Below are 21,696 nucleotides of genomic sequence, written 5' to 3'. Positions count from 1 at the left end.
GCAAATATTGTCGGAGTGTCCTTTGTCTGTGGCGTATTATTCCCCGATTCGACTTTCTGTATAACGTATGTCATTTAGACAAGATAAGGTTGCCTCCAACCGCCAAATCCCAAATTGGCTGCCATAATCTCATAGCCCTTTGTCCAATACAGTTATTTATTAGAATGGGTCACTGATTTCAAAGGCTTGTGAAAATATTTAATGGGTTGGATTTTAATTCGGTACTCGTGAATGAGTTTACTTTTTACCCGACTGCGGTGAAGCCCAAAGGAGGGTTATGTGTTTGACATGTGTTATCGTTTCATTACAATCGTTGACCCACGGGGATGGTAAACATTTTGGCAAATGCATTTCCTTGTTACAAGAATAAGATTATTTTACCTAAACTGTGGTGTACCTAGCTAATCGAATAATCCAAAATGTAACGTATCTAACGCATGTAGTGTTAGACACAGTACCTATACTACATAGTTTAGATTAGTTTTTACATTTACAGGTATTTTGAAAATGGATTGAATGGTAGAGTAAATTATTATCAAAGCGTTCGAATTTATTGAGTATTTCTAAAAAAGTAAATAACATCTAAATAGTGTGAAGTGGCATACTGAAAACCGTTGAAAACGCAGGGGATGTAGGTAAACGACGTAGTTCTTGTGTTGCTATGGTAACTCCCCGCACGTGGTTCGCCGTTTTGCTCAGTGGCTGCGAACCAAACGGAAGTATTTCACGTTAATTTGCTGACAATCCCCAAACCTCTACCATTATTCCATAAAAATTTATCCTAATCACCTGCAATTTATGATGTTGCAGAACTCAATTATGAAACTTAACATTAAAAAAATATTTTATAACGATTGCAAAATTTGTGCCGGACAAACAAACAAACAAAGAATAATTTTATTTTCCAATGTGTTCCTCTTCCTAGCTTATATTTTTGATCTTTTGTTTACAGACAAAAATTCATAATCCCATCTCCCCTATTTTTTGTAACAATTGCAGGATTTCGTCACTATTTCAAAGAGTCTCTCGTGATGAGGGTGTGATTGTGCGGCTACTCCCCCTCTTTTAATTGCATTTTATTTATTCAGACTCATAGTACCCTCTGATTTCGCTAACCAGCCCAAAGGGTCGTTTTAGATGCTCATTAGTTTATCCTCGAGTTTCAACTAAATTCAATTAGAAAACTATATACTCGTATGTTGTTCTTTTTGCAACACTTTAGTAAGGGTTCTTTTAATTACTTTAAACTAGGGAATAAGGGCTGATAAGTCATTAGTATATAATTATGTATCATTGTAATGTAAACCAAACCCAACTAAACCCAAAACATTTTTTTTTTTAATTTTCGCAACATTCTTAATTCACGCAATTGAATGACCAAAACAAATCATGGACAAGATATTCAAACATATTTGGTGACCGCAACGTTGTGAAAATTTTATGGTAATTTGCAAGATCATTTCATTCCCCTCTTTTTGGAATTTATGTCAAGAGCAAAGTTTAACTTTTGCTGATGTCATACCTGCTGGGTAATAAAAACACCCCTCCTTGCGCTGCAATCGATACCAGGGTACATTACGTATTTATTACCAAGCCGGGTCTTGGGAACGTTGCGAAATGGAAATGCGTCTTGAAACTTCCGGGTTCGACGGGCACGTTGATTTTATCTGAGGGCTCTAATTCTGTGCCTAATGCCGTAATTTTACTATTATGGCGAGTCGTGTCATGATTCTATGTACATTATTCTAATCTCTATATCTTCTATGTAGATACTCAACTGTTGATAAAGTTATTGGTAGCTCATTATGTATGCTATCATGTTGCAATTCCGTTTTCGTTTTTAAAATCTCAGAGTTAAATTAACATAATATTGCTTATTAGGTACTTATTTACATTAAAGACAAGTGTAAATTAAAAATTTATAACACCCCCGACGATCCAAAGTATTTGAGTTTTCCAAAACATCATTTTCAAATAAATAATTATGTATTTAGGCAACGTCCATCTTGACAGCTTGACATTTGTCTATTGACATAATATTATGAACCTAACGGTTATCTAACCTTCTTTTCTACAAGAAAACTAGAAAACAGCTGATAACTCTTAAACGGCTAAACCAATTTTTTTAGATTATAGCTAAGAACACTCTCGATCAAGCGACCTTTCAAACAAAAAAAACTAAATTAAAATCGGTTCATTCGTTTAGGCGCTACGATGCCACAGACAGATACACAGATACACAGATACACAGATACACAGATACACAGACACACAGATACACACGCCAAACTTATAACACCCCTCTTTTTGGGTCGGGGGTTAAAAATTAATTACATTAGTCCAATGTAAGCGCAATAGCTTCAGAAAGCCGTCGGAGGCCCTAACGCACAGACCCCTTTCAAAGTCAGCGGTAATTACTGTCGCCTAACTTTACCCAAACAAACTGCTCTAATAAACACCGCAATATCTCACTAATTAACTTCCTAAGTTGTTGGAGTTGCCGTCAGCCGTCACAAAGTTAATACTGCTATGAACACATTGAATAAAGCAATAATATTGAAGCTTTAAATGCTATGATGTGAAGTAGGTCTGGAATTCAGGATATAAGGGTGACGTCGAATCTCGAATGCGGTCGCATTTGTTGAAAAGTTATATAAGTTCTACGTCACTGTTTTCATTTAGCTTTGCATTGGTATAAGAAAATTTCAATGATGTGTTTAGTAAAATTAAAACACTAGTATAGAAAGAATGAAATCGTTTAATGAAACACCGCTTTTTAGTGTTGGTACTGAACTCTAAGGTCAGAAGTTATCCGATTTTCGAAAAATTCAACAATGAAAACCCCATAATAAAATAAAGCCTTGGAAAGCGGAAACACGGCGAACTGCTTTTGAAATTTAACAGACAATTTATTTTGAGCTAATGACTCATCCATATTAAAGCAAACTTGCAAAGGGTACAAAACCAGTCATCCAGCCACTACAATCTCTTAACAGTTTTAATGACGTCACTTTCTGCTTACGTGAGTCAACTCTATAGCATGAATGAATCAATAAATACGATTTCCCGGTCTCTTAGTAATTGAAACTGGGATTAGCAAATTACGTAGCTACTACTACATCTCGTATGGAATATGATTTGAGTAGGTAGCTCGTAAGTCGAAACGTTATTCAAGAGAATTCGTATGAATTATGTAGTCACTACCTATTTTGGGTTGCAAAAATGCGGTACAAGCAATTGTAGGATAACGGCTCAAGTCGTGAGGGCGGGTCGATGAACGCGGCTCATTGTGACTCATCGGTCACCACCGCATCTTCAATTCTCAATACATAAACTGCAAATCAGTGTGCAGATGAAACAAAGATGAACGACACTGAGCAAAGACACTCGACTCTCGTTAACGTAACAAATCAATATGTCGTTGTTAGTTTTCCACTTTTCTCTTTCTTCTCCATTTACATAAAAAGGTCTGTCTAATACTCAAGTTTATTGGAAAACCTTCAGTAATAATAGTTCTACGATAATTAGCACATAACTTCGATAAAAGAACTACGCCGCGTATTTGTTCATTAATAAATGCCATAATAATGGCATGATTGGAAAGCTTTGCATTCACCTCAGCGGCGGCAGTATTAAAAGATATGCACGGAATAGCAAAGCGATTGTAGAATATTACTCTATGAAGAAATATTTTTATTTTATGCTCCCGTTAATATGAATGGGTTCGACTTTGATCTACTGATGTAACGATCACCATCAAAGCCGAAGCAGATATAGACGAACTATATAACCTTTACACTATTTATAGATTGTAATTGACTTCAATTAGCTAAAAATCAAAAAGAACTATTAATTGTGTGCAATTTCTCTTGCATTTCACTCTCAAAATAACGAATTTAGTTAAACATTACATTGCGGCAAAGTTGATAAATTTAATTAATGTATTCTTAAGTTATAACTCTTGTTGCAATAAGTGCTTCGCTACATACTTGTATGCAATTAACGTTGATAAATTATCATCGGTTAGCACACATGTGTTTGAATATCTAAGCGATTAATTCCTTGCAATTATTTTTCCATTCAAGGTAAGATTACACGAAATACGTGGCGATTTATGTTCTGGTTAACCTCGACATTTGTAGAAAATTAAATCAGAGTTTTGAGGTCGCATGAATTAAAAACTAAAATATAATTTCTTAGAAAAAATGTAACAAGTTACTGATATCTCATAATTTGCTTGCGAAATAATAATGTACGTAATAAGAAATGGTTGACTGGTGGAGCATGCGCTAACGGGAGTCACACTCGAAGTGCAATCGTTATATGATATTCCGAAATAATATCGTTGTAATTACATATGTCTCTCCGAGATATCCTTACATGCATGCTTGCCATTTTATAGACGCAATCAGTAGATACAATTTTATCGACTGGTATACTGTTGGAAGATCCCCGCTAAGTGGGCAGATGGCATCAAACATCAGAGAGCCGCTGGATTCAGGTGGCGCAAGATCGTGGCATGTGAAAGTTCCTACAAGAGACATATGTCCAGCAGTGGAAGTCTATCGGTTGATAATGATGATGATGATGATGAAGGTAATAATATTGTATAAGTAGCAGTAATATTAAAATGTAAAATAATAATATATGGGTATGATGTTACTGATATAAATAAAGATGTTGAGTTTATTGCGGTAGACGTGGGTTACATACAGCCTCTTGAACTCTGAGAAGGGCAGTTTACGATCAATACGATAGGCATACAGAAATAGTTAAATAATTTATCTTTGTACTTGAACAAATATTTGAGCTTATAAATGTTATAAAAATGATAATAGGAAGATAGATAGAAATTTTAATGCACACAAAATATTAAATAACCAAGACAAGACAAAGAAACAAAAAACAATTGTATGCAAAGGCGGCCTTATTGCTCATAGCAATCTCCAACAGGCAACCAGTAGGCAGGCAGGTAATAGTGGCCATGAAAAAATAATTTAAATAGAACTTCTAGGAAAAATAAATTATGATATAGATCCAATTAACAAACAACATAAACCTTAATAATACAGTCTGCAAATTTAAAGTACGAATACAAAACGTGACTAAGATGGATAAGATTTTTGCTTGAGAAAGTTGTCTTCCAGACTTTTCTTATTACGGTAAACTTTTTGATTCCGCACCTGAGGCTGCGGCGGTACACAATGTTTGTGCTCGTCTGGTGGAAGTAAAGGGTACTTTGCTCAAGTCGGTGCGCGCGTACGACTCTTGCGGGAGCGGCGTGCGAGTCGAGAGCTTGTTAAACTCAACACGTCTCGTGAAGATGTTGCTACACTGGCGAGGAATAGTTATTTCTCTGTATTTACACTTTACAGCCACCGCACTCTATGTAGCCAACTATAAATCGCTAAGACAGGTTTACGAAAGTTTACATAACTTATGTGTTACATTTCCGCTTAAAACGTGAATGAGGCACGTTAAATCAACGCTGGTTTTATTATCATTTACTAGCCGATGCCTGCGACTTCGCACGCGTGGATTTAGGTTTTTCGAAATCCCGTGGAAACTCTTTTATTTTCCGGGATAAAAGTAGCCTATGTGCTAATCCAGGATATTATCTATCTCTATTCCAAATTTCAGCCAAATCCGTCAAGTAGTTTTTGCGTGAAAGAGTAACAAACATACACACACACATACAAACTTTCGCCTTTATAATATTAGTGTGATTGTTGTCACAAATCATTTTGATTTCGAATACTTGTTTGGGTTCTAAAACATTTTGGAATGTAAGATATCGATATATGTAGTGATGAGATACACAATAATCAAGTTCTACTTTAGTTTTAAACTTCATGCATAGATTTAATTATACCACTTCGGTATTCATAATAACTGACAAATAAAAAACTTTACGTGCGATGTTTCCGAATCGTGGTTTGAATATAATCAGCTATCAGTTAGTTCATACATTTGTAATCTCGACACGTGTATAGACGGTATATCACACTGTCTTTTATTATTGCGCTCTTGTTACAATTACTATTCTCTATTGTTATAACAAAACTACGTTCCAACTTCCATAATCGATTAAAGTTGATTTACATTAACTGATCATTTCATCGTAATAAATTAAAAAAAATATAGCTGTATCTAATCTACGTCAAAAGAAATAGAAATTCAAAAGCTCTAGAAGTAAAAACTTGATCTCATTAGATATAATAATCGATAAACTTCATAATGTACTTCGTTCAAAATTGAACACCGTTATCTTCGTGTTCGGTGTTAAATTCCAGAGGAAAATCGTGCTTTTAACCACAAACTGGGCTTTTGTCAGCTTCAATGAGCCGCCTAGCGTAGTTTACAAAACGTTTTCTCCGCCGCAATTTATAAAAGGCTATACCGCTTAAAATATGTTCACTATGAAGAATTTATTTCTGACTGGAATAAAAATCTTTTTGCTAAAGTAAAAGAGCCAAATTAACCTAAAATTGCTGCTATGTTTGATGATGGAATTTTATACAAAGTAACTTAAGTGCTCTTTAAATTATAAGAGTAATATGCTTTGAGGCAGCTTATAATAAATGGGCTAGGAAATAATAGCGGGACTGGTAAAAGGTGGTATCATGAGCCATTATGTGAGTAGTTGGCGTTATTCGAGACGTTTTAATAGTGGCATGTCAGTTCCCGGGAGAGTGCTATAGCTCGACAGCGCAGCGGGTAACGGAAGAGTTGGTACTCGGTTCACAATTAGTGCGTTGTCCCGTTACTGACGCATTGTCCGCTTCAATACTCGTCTAGTAATATTCCTTTGTGCACTTCAAATGGAAGGTTCTCTGGTTGTTTGTTTTGCGTTTTGTGTTTCACCATTGTTTGGCCAATAAAGTTATTTAATCTTTGCGAGTTAACGGAAACGATTATTTCGTTCAGGTTATTGTTAGAGTTCAAAACTTTTAACACGGGTTCGTTCCTTTCGGCTGTTGTTTTTCCAATAAGAGCAGGGTTTTTTTGGGTGAACCTTGATTTCTCATTTTAGTTTTTTTTATTTTTTTTTAGTTTTAGCAATTTATTTTAGTTTTTTCTCTCCAGGTGCGATGTTCTCTCGCCAGATACAATTTAAAGTACAATTTGTATGCAACAAAGTGTTATTGTAATTGGTGTAATTAAAAACTATAAACTACCGTTAATAAACGGTGCGACCGCTAAAAGGGACCTACAGGAAGTGGATCACCATGAATTGCAATGGCTTCCGGAATTTTTATCGTACCATCATGGATAAAATGTGCTGTAATTGTATCATTATAAAAAGATACATTTTGCAATGGCTGGGTTCATTATGGTTGTATATTTGTTATCTAATTGTTACTCTGAAATCATAAAAACTCTTTTAAAATTATAGGTCCGATCAATTGTTTTTTATATTAGGTATAGTTACAGAAATGTACTGCATAAAAATAAGAGATATTATGATAGAAAGCCGATATAATATGATTGAAGCGACATAAAAATAAGGAAGACGTATTAAGGGGACGGTATATTCCAGGTATAATTTCAAATCTAGAGATGGCGATACACATTGTATCGGCATCTCTCTTAGACGCCCCTGAACCGGTTGCGCATCGCCACAGTGTAGATTATTATTTTCACATCGCTCCTGCATTTAATCATTACGTCACCCCACTTCAGTGTTTACGATGGAGTAAAAAGTCAAGTTATGTATAAGTTTAAAATTCAAAGTTATAGTGATAAAAAATATTTATTATGAAATAATTAAAAATTTATTTAAAAAAATTAATCTGTAGGTATCATCAGAATCGATTACATTCGACTTCGCTGGGTTACTTTATTGTAATATATAACATTGCGTATCTATAAAAAATATGTGTACAAGTTAAATATTGTTTTATATACTACTAGAGGATCCCTGCGGCTTCACCTGCGTTGATTTCGGTTTTTTTGAATCCCGTAGGAACTCTTCATTTTTCCGGGATAAAAGTAGCCTATGTCCTTCTCCGGGATGTATCCCAAGTCTGTACCAAATTTCATTAAAATCGGTTCAGTGGTTGGGCCGTGAAAACGTAGCAGACAGACAGACACACTTTCGCATTTATAATATTAGTATGGATTTTAATGCACACTGTTGCCAAGTTACTATCATTAGTTAGTAAACAGTCACTGATAAAAAAAAAAACAACAATATTATAATGTACTTTTATTGTTTTGTCAACAACGAGAAATAATGAATGAGATCTATTTACAATCATGCTAATAGGTGTCTTTTTCAACCTGTATGCTTATTATAGTAGGAGATTTAACATTTCACCAACTTTCATAGAATGAGATCACACACACACAGTAACATTAAATTAAAATGGGCCTAAATAACCTTGACTTAAGGTCCTAAATTCAATTACACCGATTTTAATTTCTGGTTCTGTCTGACTGGCTATACATGAATGGATTAATTTGAGCTATAAAACAAGGCGGTTAAGGTCTATTTTACGTTAACGTTCTCATTATAAACCCCTATCTGCCAGTTTTGGTCATTACTGTGGTGACCATTACATTTGGCCTTGAAAGAAGATACTTCACATGGATAAAAGATTATAGCATGGACAAGTCCAAGTTTCTGAAATTTTCACTTATTGATAATGATAATACTGTCATTCCTAATTACTTACATTTATAGGTAAATCTTATATTTTCTATATCTTATTGCTATTATAGATGCTGAGATTATAGAAATTACACTCAACTGAAATTCAATGAAAATATAGTTAGCACGGACATTACACAAGTAACTATTTATTGCATTTCACTAATTACCGAGATCGTAAAATCCTATTTTTTCATATTATCAAAACGTTTACAGTAAAAAAAATATCACACGCGCTAGGCGTGCAAAAACACCTGAAAGAGATTATATGCACCTGCAGCCATAACAGGATAACATTATAATATATTTCGTGTTGTATAAAAAGCTGTTTTGTTTATAATCCTTGTTTTTGTTTATTCAATATGGTTACAGTCAAACCGGCCCGCTCGGAGCTAATAGCCATAAAAGTTAACTAATTAGGTGAAATATTCCAAAAGAGCATAAGTAGGTATGTACACATTCAATACGCTAACTTAACTGTTTACGTTAAGGTTCAAAGTCAAAGCGCTGGAGAAATGTTTTTATATGATACTGAACAAAGTCAAGACAGAGATTAAAATATTTTATAGCTTTTTTGTTATATTCAGATTCGGGCCATTGATTCAAATTTTAAATTTGTAGTAATTATTTTCTCTAATTCAGAAGCTGAGCTCTTTTTCTGGATGCCTATCATTAGGCATCCAGAAAAAGAGGTCATTACCTTTTCGCTAAAAGACAATTTTACGTTGACTGACATGAAAGAAAAGTGCCTAGTAAGCCAATAGACAATTCAGCTAGATGACATCAAAGCAGATTACCCAGTCAGCAGAGAGTCAACTTAGCTGTACGCCATAAAAACAGAATGCACAAGTAGCAAAACGTCTGGAATTGTGAATAGTCTGTATGATTAGAACACCTCATTAGCCAGACGTCAAATTACATAGTTGGATGACATAAACGCTGAATGAGATAGTATCTAAAACGTCTGGAAAAGTAAATAGTCTAAATGGTCTGTTGCTTGCTCCTTTTTTAATTTTTAACCAACTTCCAAAAAGAAGGTGGTTCTCAATTCAGCCTGTTTTTTTACCCCATTGCGGCAAAGCCTAAAGGAAGAGTTATGATTTTAGCAGTCTGTATATGTATGTGTGTGTGTTTGTATCCAGATTCTGTGTGTTCCACCGTAGCGCCGAAACTACTGGGCTGATTTTGGTGAATGAGGTGTAAATCCGGGTAACATAGGCTACATTTTATACGAAAAAAATTGACCTAACGGATGTAATATGAAAAAAAGTGGGGGTGAAAAGGTACTACCACTAACTAACAATTATGCCAGGACTGGTCCTGATGGGATTTTGAAGTTTGAAAAGGTGCAGTTGGTTCTCTATATAACGTAGACCCGCACTAAGACAGGATTTTGAGAAATTTGATCTGTAAATTGACCAAATTATCATACAACAATACTACTTCTCACGAACCTATAAAAGCTACAAACAAACGATTTCAGTAGTTACATTTTATTACTGTTCTTACCTTTCGATTCAAAACAAGAAAAATTGATACACTGATTTGGCATTCCAAAACGAAGCAACTCTCGTACTAATAACAATTTAATGTATACTTTAAGAATAACTGCATAAGGTAAGTTTTACAACGAATATTTTAACATCGATATTTTAATGTTAGTATACGTGAGTGAGAACACAAAAGCCACAAAGATCCTTTGTATTGACAAAGGCAAACACAATAGGATCTTTCATTTCTTGTAAATTGAACTAGTTTTATGAGAAAAAGTATTAAGTACGTATGAAATTTTGTTTTGCACATTTTCAACTTTTAAGCTGTGACAATAAGGTCTAAGTTGAAGGAATATTTAATAGTATGATTATTTTTTTGATCTATAAAACATTTATGACACTGCAATTTTTAGTCAAACTTATTATTGACTACTTAGTGACGTATATACATAAAAAAACCAGCCAAGTGCGAGTCAGACTCGCGCACCAAGTTTCCGTATCCGTACTCAGGTATTTTTCCGACATTTTGCAAGATAAATCAAAAACTATTATGCTTAAAAATAAATTAAAATCAGTTTTAGAATGTTCAGGTAAAACCCTTTTATATGATATCCCACTTGGTATAGTTATCTTACTTTGAAAATTGAAACACATTGTTTTTTAATGAACCCATAAATTCATGGTTTTTGCCAAATTTCATGATTCTAGGTCAACGGGAAGTACCCTATAGGTTTTCCTGACAGACACAACACACACGGACAAAACAGACTGACAGGTGGACAGATAGACAGACATACAGTTAGATAGACAGACAAACAGACAGCAAATTGATCCTATAAGCGTTCCGCTTTTCTTTTTGAGGTACGGAACCCTAATAAATGATATCATTGCATAGCAAGTGAAGAAACTAAAAATTATAACACCTTGGATAAACATCTCGGACTTGAAAGTGGATGTCATTTTCATAATAATCATGATCATCATCATCATCATTATGAGCCCGTGGATGTCCACTGTTGGACATGGGCCTTCCCTAAAGAGCGCCAGCCGCTTTATATCATCAGTCCATCGTGCTGGAGGACGTCCTACACTACGCTTGCTTATACGCGGTCTCCTCTCATCCTATTTTCATAATAATTAGTACTTTCCCCTAAAAACCTTTAAATTGATATCAATAAAGTTTTTTTTCCATCTTATCTTCTAATACTTATGCATTTTACAAGTTTGGTTTTTGATCTTTGAGCTACCGGGATAGAGCACTCAGATTAATTAATTTTTATTTTCAAATTATAAGTCCTGGTCTATAATGACCTAATATTAGCTTCACTACACTGCAATGTACTGTTTACTGCATTCTTTTTAAAATAATTACTTTTTTAATGTAATAAATGCACAATATAAACTTATCTTAAAATCTAGAAAAATCCTAAATAAAAATACTTTATAACATAGTACTGAATTTACTACTCTATGGCATTCTGTACAATTACAGTATTACAAAATGCTTATGAAACCCGAAACAGGTCCTGCCGCGCTGAGGCGACGGGTATGACTGACAAGATAACGTAATTACGGCCCATAAGACTCAACAATAGGGTCGAAAATTCTTTGTACTCGCTCTGTACGCGATTTGAAGAGAATAAGCGAGGAAGCGTGAAATCAAATAATTTAGAATATAATTTGAAATATAGCACTTACTGTGAAATGATCGGACCGAATTATTTATTTGATTGTTTTACACCTATGGTGAAAGTTACGTCTTTAAGAGCTTTGTCATTAAAGAGAAAAACCCAAAAGTCTAAGGTTTTAGACCAAACTTCTGATTTTTTTTCTATCGAGGAAAGTTTGTCCAATCATGTTTTAATCGGACCAAATCCAAGGGGATATAATGAAAAATATTATATATTAATTTCAAATTTTTCGATCCATGCGTTCCTAACTTAATTCCATTTTAGTAAACTTTAGTATCGACGAAAACGGAGACCGCCGCGTTAAATCGAAGAGCAAAAGACTACGGGAAAAGGGAAGGTTGTTCGCTGCGGCCCGGGCGAGTCCTTGCTAGCAACCTTCAGGATATAGAGCGACCTTGGTCTATTTAATTTAGCTTTATTGGATCTACTAATGGGACGTTCAGAGCATTTTCTTGTGCTAAGACTGTCTACAATTTAATTAAATCGTTCTAAAGTAAAGAAAAGAATGTTTATATTTTTCGGAGCCTATAGATAGCTACGTAGCAAAATGGTAAATACATACATAGTTGATCCGATATATTACGGATTTTCGATCTTATCCTTTTAAGACCCATTAAATCAACGTTGATTGTATCTGCCATCAAAAAGATCTGTTCGTAATGCTGACTATCCCCCATACATCCAAACGTTTACTTCCGTGGATGATTTGTAACGGAAGTCTAAGAAACTATACTACTAGGTGCACTCAATACCTTTTACATGAGACTAGGCCGATCTCCGCGTAAAAGGCTAGATACTATCTGCGCTCGCATGCATTGCATTCTCGTAACCAAATATCGCACTAGGTTCAGGCTTTCACTTAATTGCTCAGGTTTCAATTAACTTATAAGTAACTTTTTATTGCTTTATCGTAGTACTAGTACAATTTCTTGCCGGCGTGAGTATTAAAGCAAAAAGGTTCTAGAATACATAACTATTCATAAGTTTCACATCCATATCCAATATCCATAGTATCATAAATCTCTGTCTGCTAACTTTTCATGACCCATCCGTGTCCGATTTTGACGTTTGATACAGGAATATCTTGCATCCCGGAGAACGACAGGGGCCATTTTTTGTCCCGGAAAATGAAAAGGCTTCCATGGTATTTTTAGAAAACCTAAATCCACACCGAATTAGTTGCGAGGATCTTATATTTGACACAGTGATATAGCTCGCATCCTGGAAACAAATATAAGCTACTTTTTTATCCCGGAAAACCAGAGTTTTCTCGGGAGTTTTAAAAAGTCGCGAGCATCATCTAGTTGAAGAATACCTCCCATATTTTATCTAGAATGTTATATGTATAATATCTGATGCTGAATCTGTCCCCCAACTGTAGAATGGCTGCCTAAATTTCATTCTAGGAGACTAGACATTGTCAGCATGATGAACCTTATTATTGTTTCATCTCACTACTCTGTACTTTTATCTAATGAAAATTAATACCTACTTATACCAAGATTGCTGTAGGTTCTTTGCATATCAAAGTCCTTAAACACGTCTTTCAGTTTTTAATAGCTTAGGTAGATTATTGAGGAAATAGGATTAGTTCCAAGGGCGGATATTAAATTATAGCCGGTAGTGTGAATGGACATGGTGCGGGTCCTTTTGTATCCATATTTTGTGTGTGTCAGCCATTGTGGTCGCAACTACAAAGTTGTTCAAATAGACATGCTTCACAATTTTATACAATACATATGTCAATTCCAATACATTAGGTAGGTTTATCAAGCGCTTACCGGGTATTAACATACTGGTAACTGCTACTTTCGGTGGCTAAAGTAATTTAACATGATAGGTTATCACAATTATTAGTTTATTTAACGGTTGAATGATCGTGAACACGTGGTTGCGCACGCGCCGATACTTAATAGTTGTAGGAGGGCGCGTAACTGACTTTGAAGACAAGCTGTTTTATATTCTCGCATGGCTCGTTAGACACCTGCTACGTCCACCTGTGCTAATTAAGGTGCTCACTCAAATGCGCACACGCATTTGAAAACCTCCCTGGCGCCGTGGTGAGCGCTGTGGTTTTATAAGTGGGAGGTCCCGGGTTAGATTACTGACAGGGGCAATTTGGGAATTTATATTATCTAAATTGTCTCTCTTGATAAGGGGTATGGGTTTAATGAAACTGCCATACCCCTTCCAAGTTAGCCCACTTTCATCACTTGCCATCAGGTGAGATCGCAGTAGAGGGCTTACTGCTTATCAGAATAGTAAAAAAAACATTACAAAAACCTTAGGTATGCTTTAATTTTGTGCTTCAAGATTAAATTGTACGAGTTTTAATAACTTTAGTGTTATGTACAATTGGGACGTTTCTGTTCACGTGGACCATCTCAAACTAAAAATACCAAGTCATTTTGCTGTTCTAATAAGCGTCCACCAAGAAGCGTCCGCGCGTGTTCATTTAATTTCCTCGCATTGGCCGTGATGAAGCGCTTGTTGGTTAAGTGTGAGTGCTTAATTAATTTCACCGAGCTTCGTTGCGGGTACATTATCCAGACAGTTTAAGAACACCTTTCATTCATCATACATCTTAAGCGAATGAAACGGATGTCGCCATTTGAGGCATAAAGCCGCATTTTCACTAGGGGACATTTGTTGCGCGACTCTGTCGCTCGACACGAAATTCACGTGTCCCGCGCCATGTCGCCCGACGTCGTCCGACGTCGCTTGGGACATTTACGTGTCGCGCAACTTGTCGCTAGTCGATGGTCTGCGAGCGTCGACGCGCGCGACCTTCGTGTCCCTCGACAATCGCCGGGCAGGCTTTGAGTGGAATCTTATTTGAAATTTTGATTTTTATTTTGAGTAGGTAGGTAGGTTTAATGTGACCCATAATTTTCCCAAAATTGTTTTCATTTTATTTTGTCTGAGCACAATGCGGTCTTTAATATTGCCAAGGCTGAAAACAATAGGTCTCATAATATTCACGAAGGCAAAAGCTCGCAAATTCACGCCAATCGATTGTTCCAGTGGCCATGAACTCAAGCCACCTCTCTTGCTTGTAATTCACAGAAATCTGTCAGCCAGTAAAAACAACGCACCGATATGGAACCGAAAGCAATACTTGGTTTAGTATCCAGTTTTTACTTATGTACTACTAGATGTGATTCCAATTAATTTATTTTTATCAGGGGAAATCACTCGTCTCTTTATACGTCGCTCTTGGCGCCTACAATCTTGATCTTAACTTTCATCACGATCTAGTCTTTGGAAAATGCATAGATGTTGTTATTTTAATAAAATCCAAAGAATTTGGCTAAGGTAAACTATTTTCATTGCCGCCCTGTTTCACATCTTCAATGATTGGCTTCGTAAAATCACTAATTTGATTTTTAAGGCAAGAAATTAGGAGTTATACTTCTATTTTTGTTGTTTATTGTGTTACTTTTATGTCTACCTCATATTTCATTTCATTTATATTTAAATTATTTATCATTTCGCAACTTGGTTACCTCAACTTGGAGCAAAGAATTTGGTGTCTCAAGAAAAGAGCAGCTGCATATCGTTCCCCTCTATCCAATCATTGTTAGGCCAAGGGTCGTTCTGTTATGGGGAGCAATGGCCGGGCAACAAAAAAAATATAAAAGACGGCATCCAGGTACCCACGCACGGATCTATTGTGATCATTCTATTTCTCGATTGATTAGTTTTAGAACACGGTACCTACCTACATTCTCTACATTAAGATTATTTAAGTTCTGTATCCTTATTCCAACAGTTTTCTTCTATTCCTTATACAAGAAAAAAACTTGTTACAAAACCATTAGATTAATAGGATAAGTAGGTACCTACAGGTTGTCGTTCAATTCTTTTTTTTTACATCTAGGTATACCTACTATCACAAACATCAGTCTTATATTCAGTGTAGTTGAAATACAGATAGTGAATAAAAAAAAGGTTCTGACGAATTGAGAACCTCCTCCTTTTTGAAGTCGGTTAAAAAGTTTACTAAATACAAGAACATGAACCGCAAATTATATTTTCGACGATAACAATTTACTTCTATCTATAAAATAAATTACGAAGCAACTTGAATAACAAGTAGTTAGCATAATCTCTAAGATGTGAATAAAATTTTAGATAGGTAAGTTTCTAGTTCAACGTATAATATGCCAAGGTAAAGTTATAAGACGTGTAAGGAATATTTAGGTATGTGTGTGATGAAACATAAGTGCGCAAAATTGGTGCTCGTTTGCAGTTCCCTAGTTTAGATGGTCCCCAGTCCCCTTGCTTACTTGTCCGTCAGACAGCCACATTGGAAGTGCATTAAGCTATTAGTAAACTGTTAGTGTTCTCTGTTTTCTCACTCAGGGTGATATATTGAACACTATCTGTACCTACCTTCTACAGACAACTTCAGTAATAACATACCTACTAGACTTAGATTTTCACGATTTTAATTTCTAGCAATCTATTACTACTATTGATTCTCTGTTTCGTTACAATTAATATATGTAGTTTTATATATCTTTAAATTTAAAATATTCTATACCTTAACAGAACTATAATGTCTCCTTTTACAGAATTAAGTAGGTATGTTGTGTCGATAAATTAGACAAAGTATTGTAATAAGTAAATGTATTTATCAGTTATTATCACGAACAGGTTCTTGCTACTGTATATTTTTACGAGTTTATTTATAAGTATGATAATATGAAAAGGTATGTAGTTAGGCACTTATTCCGGCTAATGACTACCAATCTTTACGGACGTTATTATGTAATCAAGTTGTTGGATATGGTGAAGCTATATAAAATAAATTAAATTAGTTTTTTTCGCCAAGATCAGGGCCACGCGGTCACCGGCCGATGAGTTTCTTGCTCAATAGTTATTTGCTTGAGTACTAAACTACTTTTTTTCTTTCTCGGTCGACGACAGTGATGATATCATAGTGAGCGCTGGGACCCATAAATCATCGTACTTACTGCTCCCTTGTAACGATATTCCACATCCGTCCAATCGTTTAGATTAGAATTAATCAATAATGCTTATGGATATTAATACTCTTAAAGATCGTTTGCTCCATGGGTTATATGTTTGCTTGCCGTTTAATTAATCATGCAACATTGGCATATCATAATGTGTTGACCAATGGCTCTTGATAAACAAATATAAGACCTATCTTTTTAATTAATAAAAAGTAGTTTAATAGATCTTCATGTTGTGCAATGTATGTCATCACTCGTCATTATTGTTCTTATTCAACACGGTAACGTTAACTTATTTGTAGATATGTAATGGTGGAAAGGTCCCGAGTATGGCAGTCAGTTGTCGGCTACGTCGCGCGGGCGCGTATCGATCGCACTCGCCACACCGCCGCGGCCTGCATACGAATACGAGAATCGCTCAACATTCAGAATCCCCAAACTACAACCCTAGACCCGAATCCCTTCGTTAGCGCCGCGACCTTGCCGATTGTTATGACTACATCAACATATCATCCCCCACAATTATTTACGGCAATTACACCCACCCAATTTGTCACTCATAGTACTTTCACTACCCCTTTTGTCATAAAAAAATCTAAAACCGTGGTTATGGCACCCAGTGGACACAGTACAAGGTGAATTACAAAAAGCTTTCCTCAATTTGTTCCGACCCGAGGGACGAGGCCTTGTTTTCATGGAAATTGCAAGACCGACGTATTTGCGTAAATGCTTTTGAACTTTGGGAAAATGGTAGAATTCTGTGATGCACAATGTAATTACTAAATCTAGGCTGTATAAATTATGATTTTCAAGAGGATATTAGGTTTGTATTTAGAGGGGTAATCTCCAGAACTAATGATCTCGCACTGTTAGATGGTATATTGATAGATAGATTAGATACGTTATTCCTCAGTGATATAGGCTATAAAATAATATAAATTATATCACACGGACAATTTCGCAGGCATTAGCTAGTTTGATAATGAGGAAATTAATTTCATTCTTTTGTCTTCCGCGAAATGGCACAAATTGTATCCCGCGACTGTTGTTATTTATTTGGAACATTTTGACTGTGGATTTTTCCGTTCAACTTTAATTAAATTGAAGCGGAGGCGCACCCTGAAAATTGGCGCAATTTTCCAGCCGACAAGGCCGCTTATTGCCTCGCGGAAATGCTTTCCTTGCTGTAGTACTCGTAGCAAGTAGGCCAAGTTAGTTATTAAATTAGTGACATTAAAATATTTCGCTTTAACGTTACGTGAATACATGTGGTAATAGACTAACGTGATTATTTTTTAAAGCAAGACATTTAGGTTAACGAACTTGCGTCGTTATCTAATTATTGGCTTCCATACGCAGACATTGGCGGAATTAGCTAATCAAAGAAAAGGAAATAGACAACAAGTGGTGACCGAACCGACCGCCGCACCGGTAGCCATTTGATTGCTTTTTGATGTACGGTAGGTAATTACGAGTAGTTTCTTATTTGGTAACATCCAGTTACTAAATAAAACACCAACATTGAGCAGCAACTTGTTGCAGACGGCTTTCTATACACCAACAATCATACGTCGGCAGCTAATAGCTGACCTAGAAATAAACAAGCGGGATCGGAGTGAGTTGAAGTTATCATTACTACGCCTACCCACGTAGTCTGATGACATAGTAAACTCTATCATATTAATATGTTGGCTCTAGAAGGAAACCTAGTTCCATATGACGTGAGCAGTGTGCGATTGCAGATCAATACGACGCCGCCAAGTGGTCGGTGGCGGGGCGACTTGGCTTGGCTGGCCAACTCAACTTATTATCCGAGCCTCTTCGTTTGTACCTGGCACTGTCTTTTTTGTTCCCATCAAACAACACAATCTTGATCGTTGGCTTGCGTGCCTAGCAGTACCTATCGCCGACAGCGTAACGATTTAAATTAAATTAATCTTCGACCACAAACAAAGAGCTATGAATGTCGAAAAGAACAGGAAACGGAATTAACAAAATCTAGTAGATATGATTCATATAAATATTTCTGTGTGTATGTCATGAGAGGTAAGGTTGATTAATTTATTCTAAAGCTGTAGTTTTGTGTGTTGAATAGAGGTAGAGAATCTGCGGTAGTCGTACGTGATTATCGGGAATTTGTTAAGGCACGTGGATTGAACGCAGCTGCCACTGACAATGCAATATCCAAAAGTTTTTTGTTAGCAGATGTTTCGATTCGCGCATTCGGTGAGTCTGATTCGGTAACGCTCCAGGGAATTTTGACAAAGTAAACAATATTATTCTTAAAATTCGTATGTTTGTGCTTACTGTGATAATTATCCGTACATATTATTTTAAGGTGTAATTTCGCTTTAGTTCTTTTAATAAATATCAATTTATGGGTTGATTTTTTAATCGTTAAACTACCTAATGTTCTACTGAGGAACTTAGTTTGAAGTTTCCACACTCACTCATACGTGTATTTTTTTTTAATAGGGTAGCGCAAAAAATTTTGCACACCTCTTAAATTCATAATCTGCCTAGGTATTTATTATTCAAATCGTTACAGTAATTCAGCGGTAAAATATTTGCTAGAGGCAGACCCGATTCTACGAGTAGGCATTTAAACAAAAAAAAAGTTTAGAAAAGGTAAATATGTTTTTTACCTCATTATTTGGCCAATATTTTTGATAGTCATTTGGCGGTAAAACATTTGCCACAGGCAGTTCCGATTCTAGTTTAAAGAGGCAGAACCAATAACCAGTTTAGCAGAGGCAGTATTTTTGGGTGGCAAAGCGAAGTATCGTTACAGTAATTCGGTCGTAAACATGTAAAATATTTGCCAGAGGCAAGTTCCGATTATATTTTAGAGGCAGTACCAGTAAACCAGTTTAAAAGAGGAAAATAACTTAGGTAAATAATATAACAGGAGCGGCATCTTCTGTGACCGGATGAGCTCATAGCTGGGTCGCTGAGGGTTAGACCATTGCATAAGTCTTGGCGGCTAAACAGCGTGCATGAACCGGTTTACAAGAAACGTGTTAGGAGGTCTGTATTTTTAAACTGTAGGCTACGACAGACGGCAATATTTCACGTTTGCGTGCACTAACTTATAAATTATACTAAAACTAGAACTTCCGTCACAGAAAATGATAATAATTTCAATAATTCTGTCATGAAAAAATACGCAAAGCTTTGCCAAGAACCGAAAAACGTTATCACTGAAATAAACGTATTTTTGCCAAGAATTTTCATCGAACGAGACACGCCGATATGTTGCTAAAATCATTAATCTTTACTTGCTTATTTTCAAGCCTCATGAATTTCAGTATTGCAAGATTAATAAGCATCGTTTAGCAAACACCATTGTATTCAATACGATTATCTCGATAGAAAATCATTTTAATATTTATGTATTACGTTTTTTGTTTGGTTCTTACCTGTTGTCGGAAAAGACCGGCGTCTATAAGCGCGGGTCGAATTGAGAAGGCTTTAAAAAGTCACAATATTCGCCTCCGAGGTTCACATTCACTGAAAACGTTGATGCACTGGATGGAGAACGATTGGAAGTAATCCCACAGGCGTATCGATGTATGATGTGAAATCGGGTGAGTATGGTTAGAGAGCGCACTCTGATAGGACACCGCTGCACTGCAGAGCCTCCAATAGACTGGCGAGAGCGGCGACTAGCGAGTGCGGATCGGTGGCGAGTTTCGAGACTCGGAGCCCGGAGCCGTAGATTGTGCTTGGCCTGCGATGCGCCGCGCGACTTCCCCGCGCTACGGACATAATAATATCTATATATACCTACGCCGTTAATTTCAAACTTCCTATCTTATTTTGATTCAAAATTATTTCATAAGATTCTATATTTAGAATTCTCATGGAAATAACTTATTTTTTTTTTCTTTTTTTTTTTTATTCACTATAGGTAAGCGCTTGACCACAATCACACCTGATGGAAAGTGATGATGTGGTCTAAGATGGGATGCGTTTACCTAGAAGGTGCCTATTCACTCTTGTTTTAAAGATATCCTCTTATCTTAAGAAGATCTTGTTTTAAGAAACTTCTTGGGAAAGCGAGAAGAAAATTTAATGGCTTTTAGATCATTATATCCGTCCATCGCAATTTAATTATGCGGAAACTTTTGAAGTAATAAATTATTTCAATTTCAATTTATAAGTTATCAGACATTTCACAGTGGTTATTGTCTGGTGAGAGAAGGTGACTCATTTAGTGTTCCGTACTCACTTCGCTGTCTGTCTGTCTGTCCATCTGTCACTTACATCACAAAAATGTGATAGTAATTAAATGAAAGGGTAGCTTTTCAAGAATTAATAAATTAAAAATTTATAACACCCCCGACAAGTGAAGGTTACAGTAACTAGAAAAGAGCTGATAACTTTCAGACGGCTAAACCGATAGCTAAGAACAATGATTGCCTTTCAACAAAAAAAAAAACTAATTTAAAATTGGTTCATTAGTTTAGGAGCTAAGATGCCACAGACAGGTACACAGATACAAACGTCAAACTTATAACACCCCTCTTTTGGGGTCGGGGGTTAAAAGTAAAAATTAGAACTTTAGGTATATAGGTAGAAAGATACTAAAATGATTTACGAGTAGCTCCGATCATATTATTATTTTAGAAGAGGTATCTTGGGTAATAAATCTCATAATATCCAATCTAATGAAAATGGCTGTAGAGTGTAGGTACCTATAATTGGAGACGTAAATTTTTCTGTCTGTCTGTCTGTCTTTCAGCCATCTGTCAAGTGTCCAGAATTCCAATTCCAGATCCAATTGTCCACTTCATTACATAAATCGCTGTCGAAAATTTATATATATTAGACGTAAATTATATCTAACTACGGACGACGTTGAAAGTGATACTTGG

General features: G+C 35.8%; 2 protein-coding genes across 3 annotated transcripts in view; one reads left to right on the top strand and one right to left on the bottom strand.

Moving 5' to 3' along the window:
- Positions 1 to 20,521, bottom strand: part of LOC123881199 (protein unzipped) — a 38,508-nt gene extending 17,987 nt beyond the window's left edge. Inside the window, exon 1 of one of the 2 annotated variants that reach the window (XM_045929870.1) lies at positions 20,239 to 20,521. The gene's annotated coding sequence lies outside the window, so the exon portion shown is untranslated. The remainder of the gene's footprint in view (positions 1 to 20,238) is intronic. The other variant, XM_045929859.1, reaches the window with a different exon arrangement.
- LOC123881118 (mitoguardin) overlaps positions 1 to 21,696 on the top strand; it is a 63,328-nt gene that overhangs the window by 31,585 nt on the left and 10,047 nt on the right. The gene's annotated exons all lie outside the window — the stretch shown is intronic.

The sequence above is a fragment of the Maniola jurtina genome, chromosome 1, assembly GCF_905333055.1.
Source record: "Maniola jurtina chromosome 1, ilManJurt1.1, whole genome shotgun sequence".
NCBI lineage: Eukaryota > Metazoa > Arthropoda > Insecta > Lepidoptera > Nymphalidae > Maniola > Maniola jurtina.
This window is presented reverse-complemented; position numbering and strand designations above follow the sequence as displayed.